General features: G+C 41.8%; 1 protein-coding gene across 2 annotated transcripts in view; it reads right to left on the reverse strand.

Moving 5' to 3' along the window:
• NT5C2 (5'-nucleotidase, cytosolic II) overlaps positions 1 to 17,552 on the reverse strand; it is a 111,300-nt gene that overhangs the window by 85,485 nt on the left and 8,263 nt on the right. The window contains exon 1 of one of the 2 annotated variants that reach the window (XM_056529661.1): positions 11,490 to 11,517. The exons of the other annotated variant lie outside the window; for it this stretch is intronic. The gene's annotated coding sequence lies outside the window, so the exon portion shown is untranslated. Of the gene's footprint in view, positions 1 to 11,489; positions 11,518 to 17,552 lie in introns of those variants that run through there. 2 annotated transcript variants of the gene reach the window in all.

A 17,552-nucleotide genomic window follows, 5' to 3' on the forward strand; every position in this document is an offset into this window, starting at 1 on the left:
GAGGAAATTCTGCCAAGTGAACCCAGCTTTATGATGGTGTTCCTAAGTTTACCTGAAAAACTGGAGTGGGGAGAAGCCATTAAAGAGGTATTCTGGGCATAAACATCTTAGCCTCTATCCAAAGGATAAGATGTCTAGGGGATAAGAGGTCTAGGGGATAAGATGCCTGATCGCAAGGGACCCATCGTGATCTCCCTGTTTGGAAACCTCCAGGTTTCAGGGACTGGAAACGTGACGTCCCGCCACGCCCCCTCATAACGTCACATCTCCAGTCCCGGAGGTCTCCGAAACTGGAGAAGCAGCCCTGCATAGAATGCGGGTGCTACAGGGAGATTTCTGGGGTCCCAGCAGCAGGCCCCCACAATCAGACATCTTATCCCCTATCCTTTAGATAGGGGATAAGATGTTTTTGCCTGGAATACTCCTTTAATTCCTAAGACTGGAACAATCCATCTACTGGCCAATATCCACCATTACAGCTTTCATAGTGGCCCCCGGCCACCTCATGGCCCCCCAGATAGGCAACAGGTATGCAGGACATAGCAAACTAAATATATCATGTATTATTAGAAGCATTTAGAGACTGGTATACCAGTGAAGATGACATTTACAATGGAAATTATTTGGAGCCAAATTCATTACAAGCCATAACACAATAAAAGGCGTCATGTAAATCAATAATCTTTTACTGAACCTATTAATCTCTATGCCTACGAAGATGATTTACTGCATTCTTTCCCTACTTGAAAAAAATCTGTTAAGATGATTAACTATTTCCTGACGACATAAGGTGAAAGAGGGAGACGTTATAAGAGTCACATTATTTTTAAGGGACTTTTCACACGTACTGTATCTCCTGTACATATTTGATCCGCAGGTTTTCAAGCTGCATATTTGATCCTGTGTTTAGTCATTTAGTTTACATTGAAATCTGCAGCTTGAAACACTGCACATCAAATATGCACTGAAGGGATGTCCCGATACCAATTTTTATTTTTAAAACACAGTACGAGTATCGATACTTTATTTAAGTACCAGTCGATAACAATTATCGATGCTTTTTTTTTTTTTTTTTTTAATGTCATGTGACAGTTTTTTTTTTTATAAAGGGTTTTTTTTATGGGAGTGTTAAGTTTTTATTAAGGAAATGTTATTTTATATATATTAAAAAAAAAATTTGAATTAATTTTTTTCTTTTTTTTTTACTTTTTGACTTCTCAAAGGGCACTGTGTCCTGCCTGCCACCCAGATTTCCCAGTCTCTTCACATGTAGTCTCTACAGGAGACTGGGAAAGCTGGCCGAAAGATATGTTCTTTTAGTATGTGGGGGGTGGGACAGGGAAATTACCTGCCTATCCATAGGATAGGAGACAATGGCTGACATTTATCATTGTCTTTAGACTGTTTTTTATGTCTACAAACGGCGCAAGCAGGGTTTATTTGCGCCTTTTGGTTTACACATTTCTGCTGATTTTGAGTTGCAATCCACTGATTTTGGCAACAGACATGATATGGACAGGTTTTATGAACTGTGCCTTTTTGTGAGAAGACCCAAAAAAAGGCGCAAAGCCACTGAAAAGTCTCTAAAACTACACCAGCTCAGACTTAGCTTTTTGGTGTATGTGAAGAGAGAAATTTCAGAAAATGTGACCTGCACAAAATTTATCAAATGCTCTGTGACCATTTAACACCTTAACGACGCAGGACGTATATTTACGTCCTGCGCCGTCTCCCGCGATATGAAGCGGGATCGCGCCGCGATCCCGCATCATATCGCGTGGGTCCCGGCGCTAATCAACGGCCGGGACCCGCGGCTAATACCACACATCGCCGATCGCGGCGATGTGCGGTATTAACCCTTTAGAAGCGGCGGTCAAAGCTGACCGCCGCTTCTAAAGTGAAACTGAAAGTATCCCGGCTGCTCAGTCGGGCTGTTCGGGACCGCCGCGGTGAAATCGCGGCGTCCCGAACAGCTGATCGGACATCGGGAGGGCTCTTACCTGCCTCCTCGGTGTCCGATCGACGAATGACTGCTCCGTGCCTGAGATCCAGGCAGGACCAGTCAAGCGCCGATAATGCTGATCACAGGCGTGTTAATGCACGCCAGTGATCAGCATTAGAGATCAGTGTGTGCAGTGTTATAGGTCCCTATGGGACCTATAACACTGCAAAAAAAAAGTAAAAAAAAAAGTGTTAATAAAGGTCATTTAACCCCTTCCCTAATAAAAGTTTGAATCACCCCCCTTTTCCCATAAAAAAAATAAAACAGTGTAAAAAAAAAAATAAATAAACATATGTGGTATCGCCGCGTGCGTAAATGTCCGAACTATAAAAATATATCATTAATTAAGCCGTACGGTCAATGGCGTACGCGCAAAAAAATTCCGAAGTCCAAAAAAGCGTATTTTGGTAACTTTTTATAACATTAAAAAATGAATAAAAAGTGATCAAAAAGACAGATCAAAACAAAAATCATACCAATAAAAACTTCAGATCACGGCGCAAAAAATGAGTCCTCATACCGCCCCGTACGTGGAAAAATAAAAAAGTTATAGGGGTCAGAAGATGACATTTTTAAACGTATACATTTTCCTGCATGTAGTTATGATTTTTTCCAGAAGTGCGACAAAATCAAACCTATATAAGTAGGGTATCATTTTAACCGTATGGACCTACAGAATAATGATAAGGTGTAATTTTTACCGAAATATGCACTGCGTAGAAACGGAAGCCCCCAAAAGTTACAAAATGGCGTTTTTTTTTTTCGATTTTGTCGCACAATGATTTTTTTTTCCGTTTCGCCGTGCATTTTTGGGTAAAATGACTAATGTCACTGGAAAGTAGAATTGGTGATGCAAAAAATAAGCCATAATATGGATTTTTAGGTGGAAAATTGAAAGGGTTATGATTTTTAAAAGGTAAGGAGGAAAAAACTAAAGTGCAAAAACGGAAAAACCCTGAGTCCTTAAGGGGTTAAAGGGGTTCTCCGGTGCTTAGACATCTTATCCCCTATCCAAACGATAGGGGATAAGATGCCTGATCGCGGGAGTCCCGCCGCTGGGGACCCCCGGGATCTTGCACGCAGCACCCCGTTTGTAATCAGTACCCGGAGCGTGTTCGCTCCGGGACTGATTACCAGCGACCACAGGGCGGGCGGCGTGCGACGTCACGCTCCGCCCCTCAATACAAGCCTATGGGAGGGGGCGTGATAGCTATCCTGAGGGTTGGACCGTCAGTACAGAGGTCAGGTGACGTTACTGACACAGGCCGTAGCCTGAAGCTACATTGAGAGCGCTCGCTGGCCGGGAGATCAGGGACAAGTGTCATTGAGTTAGCGAGCGGATTAGAGAGTGGGTGGCTCGGACAGTCTTCCAAACTGGCCCCTTTTTAATCCACCCGCAGTGTGTGGCAGGTCTACCACATCTTAGTGATACCAGATGGTGGTGGTGGTGGGGGGTCCCGCAAGCAGGTATCGGATTATGTTTTGGGGCATTTGCACAAGTTCAAGTACTCGTGCAAAAGTGCAGTATCTGTCCCCAAAACCGATATCGGAACAGCCCTAATGTGCAGGATAATGTAGTGTAAATAAACCCTACAAGATACCATTCAACAAACTCATAGTAAGGTCGGATTCACAAGAGGTTTTTTTTTATTTATTTTTTACATATTTTTGTATCCCAACCTGACTAAATTTTTGATAACCCACAATTGAGCCAGATCTTATGTCTATGCAGACGCACAAACACCCATGTAACATGCTCATGCGATCAGGCCTAACGTATCAGAAGTTTTGCTTGGTGTGGGGGTCCAGGTAAGGAGACCCCCACTGATCGCTAAAATAAAGGAGCAGAAGCTCTCAGCTGGGCAGTGTGCCCACTTATTCCAGCTCTGTTCTACTCGGTTGCAAAACTACAATTCCCAGCATGCCCAGACCGTCTTTGGCTGTTCGGGCATGCTGAGAGTTGTTTTGCAACAGCTGGAGGCACCCTGGTTGGAAAATACTAGCATAGTAACTGCAGTGGTGCATTAATCAGTATGGCTACTAATGGAAGCCATACTGAGTTTTCAGACATAAATAACAGATGTGGCTAAAAAAGATGCAACATACAAACTCCAATGATACACACAGAAAAACGAGAAAAGCATCGGAATGTATAATAAACTAAAATGTAAAAAACCCCTAGATTAATTTCTCAGCCTTGGAATGCAGTCTTTTCTATACGACATAACGCACTCGGTAAATTCACATCAATACAGATAGACACTGGACTTGCTCCAATGTTATAAGCTTGTTCTGCTTAAGCCTCTGAAAATGACTTGATGTTGTGGCCGGAGCTTTGTGTGAGGTTTAAAGGCTTTTGTGTTACGCTGCATCTACAGGCCGCAGATCTGTTTACTGCTGTGGCTAAAAGCAAATTCCTCTAAAATGACCTTAAAAATCACCAGCTGAGAGGAAACAAATGCAACAGTAAATTTTAGAGGTGTAATATTTCACATACACTTCTGTACTTCAGTGATTCGGTACAATGTCTACTGCATTAAAAGGGCTTTTCTGGTTTGGAAAACTGATTTTTATGACAACAGGCCCCATTTGCCCAGAATATCAATGGAGATCAACAGTCTGTCTATGTAATGCAAAGTAATGTTGGGTCTTCAGTAGTGAGAGCTACTCTTCGTGTATGGCTGCCCACCCTGTTACAAACACATGAACACTTAATGCAGCCAAATGATCATTGCCACGGAAATGAACGTGTTCATTCTTTCTGCGGTCTCTGCACGGAATGCATAACCATCTATGAGACAGCACATTCCTGTGGGTACTAGCGCCAACATGTTTATGCCGGTGCCCGCAGTTTGCCAAATGTCCACACAGAGATTCTCTGTGCAGACATTTCGTGGTGTGAACATAGCCTTAAGGAATTGAAGTTAATGCGGTCAAACGGCCAAACATGAAGCCGCAGGCAGACTACTCTGGAACAATATGGGCAGAAATCTAAATGCCTCTCTCCCCCAACATCACCTGTTGAAGGAAAGTAAGGACGATACCATACATTTTAGACCTTGTGACAAACCTTTAAAAATTAACATTTGTCTAAAGTTTATGGGCATCCTTGAATGGGCACTGTCATTAAAATAATTGTTTTTGCATATGATATAGCCGGTAAAATTCATAAGATTTATACTTTCTATACCACTTTCATGGCCTTATAAATCTGGCCACTAAGGGTCTCCCTTCTGGTCCAGATCGCATTCTGTCTGCTCATAAGCACAGACTTTGGTCTCCTGGCCAGAGATCAAACTCAGGAAGTGCGGTCTGGCCATAGGCAGTGAATAGCACTCGCTCTCTGCCTGTGTATGAAACAGGGAGAGCGAGTGCTATTCACTGCCTATGGCCAGACAGCACTTGTTGAGTTTGGTCTTCTGCCTAGAGACCAAAGTCTGGGTTTTTGAGCAGACACCCCCTAGAGGCCAAATTTATAAGGCCATGAAAGTGGCATAAAAAGACATTTTTATTTTACAGGGAGTAAATTATAAATCTTATTTTACTTGCTGTAATATATGCAATAAAAATTATTTTAATGACAGTGCCCATTTAACCCCTGTAAGGAGGTCACTACCCCCAAAGTAATAATTGTTTGCAACAACTGGCACGTAGATGAGGAGTAGTAACCAGGGTAGAGCCATGTGTGGGACTGTTTTCTTAATCCCGCTCCCTTAATCCCGCTCCCGCAACATGTGTCCAATCCTGCCTGCTCCCACAAACATTTTGTTTTGCCAATTCATAATCCCCTTGTGCCATTTCAGAGGTTAGTGGGACTGCACAGGATTTTGCGAGACCCGCTGAATGTTCTGTGACCACCTGCTAACACCCTGGACCTGCAGGATCTCAATCCTGATGCAGTGCTCTACTCCAGGGCACAGTACCAAGCAGGCAGAATGGAGTTGTGAGGTAGTGCAAGGGTTGAAGAAGACAAAGTATGGTCATAAATGGCAGAGCTGAGGAAGGACAGAAGACGGTTAGAAGTAACCAAAAGTGCAGGTCAGGTTGGTAATAGAAGAGGCAGGAGCATACATCTTTGTAGACAGCAAAAACCCTAAGGATCAGTTTCTCAGGGTCAGACCATTGCGGGAAGGTTTCCATAAAAGGCTGGGCACACTGGTATTAGGGAAGGTCAGGGGCATTTGTGGCCCATGAGCAAAGTAGCTAGATGCAAGAGGAGTAGTGACAGGGAGTTGGCAAAGTGTGCCCATGTATCTGTCAGTACTGTGACAGAAGAATACTATTAATATATTACATAAAGTTGTAATCAATAAAAAAAAAGAAAAATGGCTCTGTAGACTGCACATGGCCGTGGCCCATCCTCCACAAGTTACTCCTTACACACTTCACCTTTCGAGCAGGTGGGACTGCCCTTTGACCTGTACAAAAATAGAAGTTAATGAAGCAATAACTAAGAGGCTTCAATAGTGCAGCCAGCCCCATCCCTATGATAAATGAAAACAATCCTGCCCCTTGATATCATATCCTCTTTATTCCAGCCACTTAATAGAGCGTTGATTGACAGGAGGAATTACATTAGACAATTTGCTGAGAGAGGATCACTTTGTGGTGGGTCATACTGGGTTGCTTCTATCCTCGCTCCAAATTTCATTAGGATAAATGATGTGACATTTGTCACTGCCAAGCCTTATCAACACGTATCCATTACAGGATAAAAGGACGGCCAGATCATTTCTTAACAAAAAGCCGCGGCTAATTGTGCTGCCCTTGGCACTATAGGGTGCGACCATTACCACCTGCACCGGAGCAGCATGGCTGTATAAAACAACATGCAAGATGGACATGCAGAGTTTTGGAGTTATACAACAATTAAACTGTGTCTTTAATATATATAAAATGTACATTAGGTTCCAAATTAAGATGACCACTTCCTTCATTTAGGCTATGTTCACACAGCGGAATGTGTGCAGAATGTCTGCCTGGAAAACAAGACGCTGTTCTCAGTTACATATGCTTGTTTCGGTCATGCTATGACTGCTCGGAATTACGCCCTGTTCATAGACAGCAATGGATTTCTGAGGAAAATCCACAAAAACTTTGAACCAGTTCAATATTTCTTCTGACGCTGGAATCGGGATTCTGTGGCCGAAACATCTGCCACAGAAATTCCTCCATGTGCACAGTGCAGCAGAATCCCACTTAATGGAGAACTCTGGGATGTACAAATTATCCCCTATCCCTATAGTATAGGGGATAAGTGTTAGATTGCGGGGGGTCCGACCACTGGGGCCCCCCACGGTCTCTCAAATAGAGCCCCGGCTCCCTGCATGAAACAAGCATTTTCAACCACAGCACAAAGCTGTAGCCGACATGCCCCCTCCATATAGTTCTATGGCAGAGCCGGAGATTGCCGAAAGCAGCGCTCTGGCTCTGCCATAGAACTTTATGGAGGGGGCGTGTTGGCCGCTGCTTCCAGCGGTGGCCGAAAATGCCCATTCCATTTGGGAGGTCTCGGGGGCCCCAGCAATCTAACACTTATCCCCTATCCTTAGGACAGGGGGATAATTTGTACATACAGGAGGTATCCTTTAAATCAAAAGGTACTCTGTTGCAACAGAATTTCCGAGCAAAATATTCCTGCGATATTCCGATCAAAAATTCCGCTAGGTGAACATAGCCTAAGGGTCCATATTTCCTCTGTATAAGGCCTCTAGTCACAACAGTAGGGCTGGAACCTCGCCAGGGCTAATATTGCTTCCGCACTGAAGAAATTGAGAACTTCAGCTTAAAGCGTCACTGTCATTTAAGTAAACTTTGGATATGTTGTCCAGACGTGTCAAAAGTTTAGATCACTCCTGAGACACACTGCCATTGCAAGTTATGGCCTGGTAAATACATATCTGGACAGCATGTCAAAAGTTTATTCAAATGACAATGACACTTAAAAACAGGATATTACACACTTGTCTTAAAAGGCAAGATCTTCACGTATGCAAAACCTATATGTAAGCAAAGGTGAGTGCAGAGCATAGGGTGGAAGCTAAGGAACGCCGCAGCTCATGAATGCAGTGGAGCTCAGACTAAGTATACACAGAAACAATGTGTACACTCAAACTATACCACCTTTACACATAATAGTTAAAGTGTTACTATCATTTAAGGAAAATGATAGTAACACTGAACCTCCACCGATCAATAGAAAAAGTAGGATGAAGTGCTTGGCTTAGCACTTTTCCATACTTGTCCTAGTGATTGGAAGAGGTCTCAGCAACAAGACCCTAACCGATCAAAACTTCTGACATGACTACACAACATAGTACAATATAACTACAGCACCTATATCTGATGCACAAGTAGGATCCCAGTTCTTAGTACAATACAAGTAAAACTTGGTGCTTATTTTAGATGCCTTTGTGACCATAGGTCACCTTAGTTCCAACCATATGCATGTCATCTGGCCAATCTTAATCCGCAGAAATCTGAGGAAGGTTGAATATGACCCTATAACAGTTTGTGTAATTTATTTAAAGTAACACTTTATCCCAGCGGGCTATCATGCTTTATGCTGACTGGATAACATGGCCAAAGGGACAGATATCTACAACATATCTACAAGAAATCTGCACTCTCCCACCTACTTGCGTACTATGCTCAATAAAAACCTGCTTATTAATACATTTGATATATTGACATTACTAAGACAGAAGGTAAAGAATCCAAGAAAGTGATAAATGAGCGATACTCATCGATTTACAGGGCTATAATGTGTCCCATCCCCTTTCCTGACAGAGAGATAATAATGCACTGACAGAGTCTACTATGTGAGAGCAGCAAAACAAAGCTGTGACTACCCTGCAGGATAGTAACCAAAGAGTGGTCACATTGCCCTTGTGTGAACAGCTGACTGAGGTAAACAGCTGGTGCACTGGAAAAATAAGGTTCAACTCAGTTGAACCCACATGAATATATATTAGAGGATTGCATATATAGCAGTTCCATTGTATAGTCATATCCTGTATCTTTCAGATGGCTCAGCTTTGTGATATTGCAGAAAGGAGATGTTTCACCACAGCCTGTACTAATGTCACATACCTCATTATACAGATTAGGGTGCATTTACACTACGTTTTGGGCATACGGCTGCCATATCCCTGTCGGACCTGTGCCCCATTCCATTCATTTAAATGAGCCGACCGGAGTCACTAACTTTTTGCACTGTATCAGTTTTGTTGCTGGACTGAAAACTGCGGCAGTTCATGGTTTTCTGTCCGGCAACAAAGCCGGATACGGTGCAAAAATGAGCCGACCGGAGTCACTAGCTGACTGCGGCCGGCTCATTTAAATGAATGGTATGCGGCGCAGGTCTGGTAGGGATACGTCAGCGGACAATTTCCCTGCGGTATGCCCAAAACGTAGTGTGAATGTAGCCTTACATATATGCAAGGCAACAGAAGGAATTGTGAATAAGGCAGTGTGCATGCTGCTGTAATATGGTACTCACAATGTATGCTGTGCCGCCATGTACCCAGAATCTCAAACAGGTTCAATAGCACATAGCCTCTATAATATATTGCTGTATACAGTGAACTGCATATGGTGCTGTAGTATGGAGGCCCAGGAATGTATTCCTGTATTATAACCACATAGATCTTCAGGAGACTGTTAGGTTGTGGCATTAAAGGGGTTATCCAGGATATATATATATCAACTGGCTCCAGAAAGTTGAACAGATTTGTAAATGACTTCTATTAAAAAATCTTAATCCTTTCAGTACTTATGAGTTTCTGAAGTTAAGGTTGTTCTTTTCTGTCTAAATCCTCTCTGATGACACCTGTCTCGGGAAATGCCCAGTTTAGAAGCAAATCCCCATAGCAAACCTCTTCTAAACTGGGCGGTTCCCGAGACACGTGTCATCAGAGAGCACAGAAAAGAACATCTCAACTTCAGAAGCTCATAAGTACTGAAAGGATTAAGATTTTTTGATAGAAGCAATTAACAAATCTGTTTAACTTTCTGGAGCCAGTTGATATATATAAAAAAGTTTTTTCCTGGAATACCCCTTTAAGGTGAAATCTATAGTGGTAATGTTGTATACATTAAGTCACCAAAGGCTGTCTGGACATGCTGAGAGTTGAAGTTTTACAACAGCTGAAGGCACACTGGTTGAGAAACACTGAATTAAAGGGGTAGTCCAGCAAAAGAAAACCTGTTTATGGTTTATGGACCAGTGATGTGAATAGGGAGGGGGAGCTGGTATTACTGCTCATAAGTTTTATGACTTAGTTTTAGATAAGGCAGCAGGGAGCCTGTTCTGAAAACTATTGTTACCTAGAATAGCTTTCTGCTGCCTTATCTAATGGGTCAAATCTATTGAGCATTAATACCAGCTCTCCCCTTCACATCCATGGTCTGGTCCCTTATGCTGATAGGAGGGGAGGGCAGAACAGGGACTGAGTAAACTGCTTTCACAGCCCTTAGACGTGATGTCACAGCTTACAAGGGAGACGTACAGCTGATATGGAAGATCTCTGCACTATGGCTAATAACATTATATTAGTAAATTAGCTTTATTAATTATACTCTTTGACACCATACACTGGATGTTTCTTTCACTAGAGAACCCATTCAAATTTGTAGGGAATAAAGAGCATATGATAGACTCTGGGGCCTACATTACAGAATCCATTTAAATAACCGGGCCAAAAAAAAAAAAACACAGCATGCAGTATTTATTTTTTTGTCTGGTTATAATCCCTTAAAACAACATCAGCAGGAAACACAACAGCCCCTATTAAAGTCAATGGGGTCCAGCATGCAGTGGACAAGTATCTTGCATTTTTCAAAGCAAAATAATGTGGCATTATTTAAAGGGGTATTCCAGGCTTAACTAAACTATCCTGCCCATTATGAAGAATTATGCTAGTTTTACATTTACTTGCTATACCACTCTGCCGTGGATCGTCTTCTTTTTCATCATTATATGGTCCCTCCAGGTCTAGCTCTTCCTTTCAGGTCCTGATTATGTTTGTCTCACAATCCTTTGCGGCTTGAGGCGGCAGCTGGTATCAGGGGGCTTGGCTATTTCTTGTATTTCCTGATGACGTTTGCGGTCCATCTGTATGTCCTGACGTGCCGGTGTCCCGTGATCTGGCAATCATGCAGGAAACGCCGGAGCGTCAGGATGTACAGATGGAAACGTCATCAGCGGGCTGGTTTGAAATAGCCAAGCCCCCTAATACCAGCTGCCGCCTCGAGCCACAAAGGATTGTGAGACGAACGTCATCAGGACCTGAAAGGAAACGCTAGATCTGAGGGGACCATATAATGATGAAAAAGAAGACGATCCACTGCAGAGCGGTATAGCAAGTAAATGTAGGACTAGCATAATTCTTCATAATGGGCAGGATAGTTAAAAGTTAGTTAAGGCCGAAATACCCCTTTAAGTCTTCTAACAAAGTCACTGAAGCAGATCTGAATGAATGCTTACGCTAGAGAGAAACTGGCCTGTCAGGCGCCTGTATTATCGGAAGTGCTTCTACTGCTATAGAGAAAGAGGAAAATGTTTTATGAGGCAATTGTTATTTATACAATGCATTAAAACATTCATATGGCTTCACTGAATGTATTTCATCAACCAGGCATAGGCAGTGGTGTGCCTCACTTTGGGATCATGGGGAGTGCACAGAATGTGTATTGACCAACATATATATAATATTATATATATATAAATATATATATATATATATATATATATATATATATATATATCCATATGGTGCATCTATAAAGCGGACTATAAAACTGCACACCCAGTAGACAGGCCCAGCATATAGGCCAAACAAACATGTCACAAAATACAATTTGGTCCACAAAATCGAGCGTGTAACAATATTTAGGTGTGCTTCATGCTTAAGTGTTCTAATCCAAATCCATTAACTTCATTCCACAGCGCATTCTCGTCCCGCAGCTTTGGCAGATTATATCCTTGCATTTTATGGAGAGAAACATGTTAAAAGTCTTAACTCTGAAAATAAGAAGAGTCTTTCAGCAAATGTTACCTGTGTCATCAGTTGGGCGAGGTTTTCGTATTTACTTAGCGTAGTCAGGGTCAAAGGTAAATGCAGAAGTCTACACCTAAATACACATGGATGTGCCCACTAATGAATAGACGCATAAATAGTGTGGACTCATAAGACAAATGGAAGTCACAGATCACATTCTGGCCAAATCTTTATGACACCTCAGCAGCCGGATGTCACTTGTGCAATAATGGGTATTTATGGCCTAACATTTATATCAGGTGGGAGTGCACTAGGCATATTCAAAAATCCCCCTACGGTTCTGGGTGTGAAGTGTAATGTTGTGTCATGTCCCTCACTGACCACCCTGCCTCTAGATTCGCTATACAAGGACACCCTAACATTGCAGATGGTGAGGGATCTGTGTGACATCTCTCTTATTTCTGGAAATACTTTTTCAGCAGTTTAAATTAGTCTAAAGGACTCGAAATGTTACGGTATAATATTAATGTAAGTCATGTAACTTAGTAACAGGAGAGGATGTGTGGTTTTTCTTATGTCAAACTAGGGCTGCACGATATGGGGAAAATGCGAGATTGCGATTTTGGGCCTAAATATTGCGATTTCGATATGTGATGCGATATAATAAATAAATGGTGAAATCCCGCCATTTCATGTCCAATCTCCTCCCATTTCACATCTCCCCCTGTCACATTCTCCCCTCAAACACTACATAATGGTCTTCCAACTTAGAGAACAGGATCCCGTGTCCCTTTCTTGTGACTTGGCCATCTCTATACAGTCGATTGGAGACTGAAACACCCACAATTTGAAGGGATAACAAGACTCCTATTTACCTGACAGGCGATGGTCCCTGTGGATATGCCTAATATGTTTATGATAGGAATATCACTTCAATTGTTATGGCGCTTCTATTTAAAGCCTGGACTACATGGTGACTGTCTGCAAATGTGTCACGTGGATATAGATTGCCGCATCATGCTCCGTGCTGTATCACAGCTAATCTAAGTAATTGGCAGAAACCACAACCAGAAATTCACCCATGATGGATTTCTGGTGACTGTGAGGTCGCAGTCATGGCCCCTTGAGGGTCAAGGAGACCAGCAGTACACGTCCACTTGTTCTTCTCTGACCCTTACTAGGTATATGCAGCCAACTCCATCTGAAAGGTTTGGTATTCAGCTCCCATGTGCTCTTAAGTGATTATTCCTTGTTATCATACAGTGTTCCCTCAATTTACAATATTAATTGGTTCCGGGACGACCATTGTATGTTGAAACCATTGTATGTTGAGACCAGACCTCTATGGAAACCTGGTAATTGGTTCTAAAGGCACCAAAATGTCATCCAAAAATAGGAAAAAGTAAGAATTAAAGAAAAATAAGTAGATAACTAATATAAAGAAAATCCTTACATAAAAAAGTAGGAAAGATCTGCTGGGAGCTGTAATCACTGTCTATGTCAGTGTTTCCCAAGCAGGGAGCCTCCCGCTTTTGCAAAACTACAACTCCCAGCATGCCCGGACAGCCGAAGGCTGTCCGGGCATGCTGGGAGTTGTAGTTTTGCAACAGCTGGGAGCAGCCTGCTTGGGAAACACTGGTCTATGTAGAGGACAGGAGCTTCTTCGGTGTCCTGTACAGTACATACACAGTGTCCTAAAAAAGTAACATGGAGCCGCCCTCACCTGGCACAGGTAAAGAGTACAAAACATGTAGTACCTCCCTGTACTGTAGGGGGCGCTACCAGACACCAGTCAGTGCATACACTTCAGTAATACAGGGGTTTTACAAGTGAATGCCCATTCTGATTGGTCGGTTCTTCCAGCCATTGACACGTTTCACAGATCTGGACAGTCTGTACGTTTGTATGTTGAGTCTGGTTTCAAGACCATTGTATGTTGAAACTATTGTATGTTGAGGCCATTGTAAGTTGAGGGATCACTGTACATTCTGAGCATCACTATAGCATATTGGTGTTCGTGACCTCTCATTTTGTTTGCTTTATTTTTAGCATTGTGCATTTATGTTGCTTTGCTCAAATTCTTTAACACTGTTTATGCAGTGTATTAGATCTACATTTCCTTCACCATACAGGAGTCATAAGTAGTTGTGTATACACACATACACATATATATATTTCTTCGCCGAATTCATTTTTAAATCCGTTTTCACCTTGTAGCATTTATTATTGATTGGACATGTGGGACCTTGAGGACAAGCATATCTGCTCCCTTTCGTTGTAGTTACGCAACTATGAGCTGTGTAGGGTCTGTACTTTGATATCCTTCTTATGTTAATAAAGTGATTTATTTTTGTACTCTTATCGGGTAAGCACTAGCCTTTGGTGTTTTTTTTTTTTTGTCTACTGTCAAAGGTCACAATGCAAACCCATTCACTTGCAGAAATGCAGCAGAATCCTGGAACCTGAGATGGTCATCTTTAGTTGTGCTGCCGTGGTCAAAGTCCTAGTGTAACCCTAGCCTTATAGAGATAGCAAATCTCTGTTGGCCACAGTGCTACCGACGTTAAAACTGGCATACGGCAGAATTTACATTCCTGCCGTAGGTCAATTTCTGCATAAATTAATACAGATTTCTTCCGCTGTCACTGTCAATTCTGGAGATTTTTAATGAGAAAACTCTAAATCCACAGCATATCCACTAAATTTGACCTTACCCTAAGGCTAGGTTCAGACTATGGAATCTCCGAGCAGAAAATTTCCGCCCGTAGTTTCCGAGTGCAGCCATCGCTGACTGAATCAGTCGGCGCTAGGACCGTGCAGACACTGCAGTCTCCAATAGACTGCAATGTGTTCCGCGTTGATTTCCGCCTGAAGAAAGAGCAACGCCATTCTTCAGGCGGAAATTTCTAAGCAGATTTTCCGTTCACAAATTCTGCTTCACAAATTCCGAAGTGTGAATTTGTGAACGGAAAGCCATTCACTACACTATACATTTTAGCAAGCCGAATTTCCGCCTGCAAAAAAGCAGAATTGCAGGCGGAAATTCCGTAGTCTGAACCTAGCCTAACGGTCGTTCTTGTGATTTTGACTAAAACGATTGAAGCATATTTACAAGCATATTTTGTGGGCAAATTCTTACAGCCCAAGTGCAGGTCTAGTGATCTAAAACCACAGAATCACAGGTCCCTATCACTAGGCCGGTGGTTGCACCAGGACATTCATACAGGCGCAAGAATGTAATCTTATTACAGTTGTGTAGAAGTAGCCTAAGACTTGACCTTCTCTCTCGAAAAATCCTTCTTACTGCAGGTCCTATTTTTGTAGGTCAGATGAGGAAGGAGTTTTCAAGCTATTGAATGATTTGCTGGATATAACCTCACCTCCTACAGATCTTACTGTGCATAAGATACCGGAGCAGACTTGTCACCCGAACAGGTAGCTGGTACAGCTGAGCTAAACATTAAGTGTAATGAGGTCAAATTCATGTCTACAGTAAATATTAGCTTACAGATAGTAGCCAGGCCTCAGGTTTCTAGAAGACTGACTGTCACACTACAGCACAAAAACAAGATTCCTCCACTGGGTGTAGTAAAAAGTTCCCTACAAAGGGAACGTGTCATCAAACAATGCCAGTGTGTATATCATGTTTTTACATAAACTGTGTGAGAAAAAGTAGAGAGATTTTCCCACAGCAACCAATCACAGCTCAGCTTTCACTTTACCTGTGATTGGTTACTGTGGGAAAATCCCGCCACTTTTCCTCTCAGGATGCATTCACACCACGTTTTTCCAATACAGTTCCCGTATCGGGTTTTTGAGGAAAATTGGATTCCTCAAAACCTGACTTAGGCTGGGTTCACACCACGTTTTTGCAATACAGTTCCCGTATACGTTTTCTATGTGAAAACCGTATGGAACCGTATTGGAAACCGTATGCATTGACTCTCCATTGAAAACCGCATGCCAAAAGATGCATCAGGTTGTGTCCGTTTTGCATCCTGTACGGTTTTGTCAGGTTTTTTTCCTGTACCCAAAACCGTAGTCTACCACAGTTTTAGGTCCGGTTGAAAAACTGTATTAAACCGTATACGTTTTTTTTTTTTACCATGGGAGTCAATAGGAACTGTACAGAACTGTGTGTGCATACGGTTCCATACGGTTTTCACCATACGGTTTTTGACTTTACACAGTTTTTTTTCTTGGAATTTCAATCAAAAAAGTGAAACTTTATTCAAAATGGAGTGAAAAGTTAAAAACGTATACGTTTTTTCTTAAAAACCAGATGCAACCGGATGTCATTTTTCAAACCGTATATGGTTTTTAACTGTATACGGGTTAAAATTTGTACACATGTTTTGATACAGTTTAGTCAGGTTTTGAGGAATCCGTTTTTCTTCAAAAACCTGATACGGGAACTGTATTGCAAAAACGTGGTGTGAACCCAGCCTTAGGCTGGGTTCACACCATGTTTTTGCAATACAGTTTTTTTTCAGGTTTATGAAGAAAAACCGATTCCTCAAATCCTGACTAAACTGTATCAAAACGTGTGTACAAAGTTTTATCTGTATACGGTTGAAAACCGTATACAGTTTGAAAAGTGATGTCCGGTTGCATCCGTTTTTTAAGAAAAAAAAATGCATACGTTTTGAACTTTTCACTCCATTATGAATAAAGTTTTGCTTGTTTGATTGAAATTCCAAGAAAAAAAACTGTGCAAAGTCAAAAAACGTATGGTGAAAACTGGATGGAACTGTACACACATACAGTTCTGTACGGTTCCCATTGACTCCCATGGTAAAAAAAAACGTATACAGGTCAATACGGTTTTTCACCTGGACCAAAAACCGTGGAAGACCACGGTTTTCTGTCCAGAAAAAAAAAAAGTAAAAAACAGTGTGGTGTGAAAAACGGAGACAATCGTATGCAATATGGTTCATACGGTTTTGAATGGAAAGTCTATGGGCACGGTTTTCTGTACAGTTGCATACGTTTTTTATTTATTTATTTATTTTTTAAACCGTATCCAAAAACTGTATAGAAAACCGTGGTGGGAACCCACCCTAAACTGTATCAAAACGTGTACAAATTTTAACCTGTATATATATGGTTTAAAAAATGATGTTCGGTTGCATCCGTTTTTTATTGTAAGAAAAAAACGTATAAGTTTTTAACTTTTCACTCCATTACGAATAGTTTCACTTGTTTGATTGAAATTTCAAGAAAAAAAAAAACTATGCAAAGTCAAAAACCGTATGGTGAAAACCGGATGGAACCGTACGCACATACGGTTCTGTATGGTTCCCATTGACACCCATGTTAAAAAAAAACATATACTGTTAAATACGGTTTTTCACCCAGACCAAAAACCGTGGTAGGCTACGGTTTTCAATGGAGAGTCAATGCATACGGTTTTCAATACGGTTCCACACGGTTTTCACATTGAAAACATATACAGGAACTGTATTGCAAAAACGTGGTGTGAATGCAGCCTCACACAGTTTGACACAGTTTGATAAATCTGGGCCTGGTTGCTGTGGAAAAATCCCTCC

Source organism: Hyla sarda, chromosome 7 (assembly GCF_029499605.1).
Source record: "Hyla sarda isolate aHylSar1 chromosome 7, aHylSar1.hap1, whole genome shotgun sequence".
Classification (NCBI taxonomy): Eukaryota; Metazoa; Chordata; class Amphibia; order Anura; family Hylidae; genus Hyla; species Hyla sarda.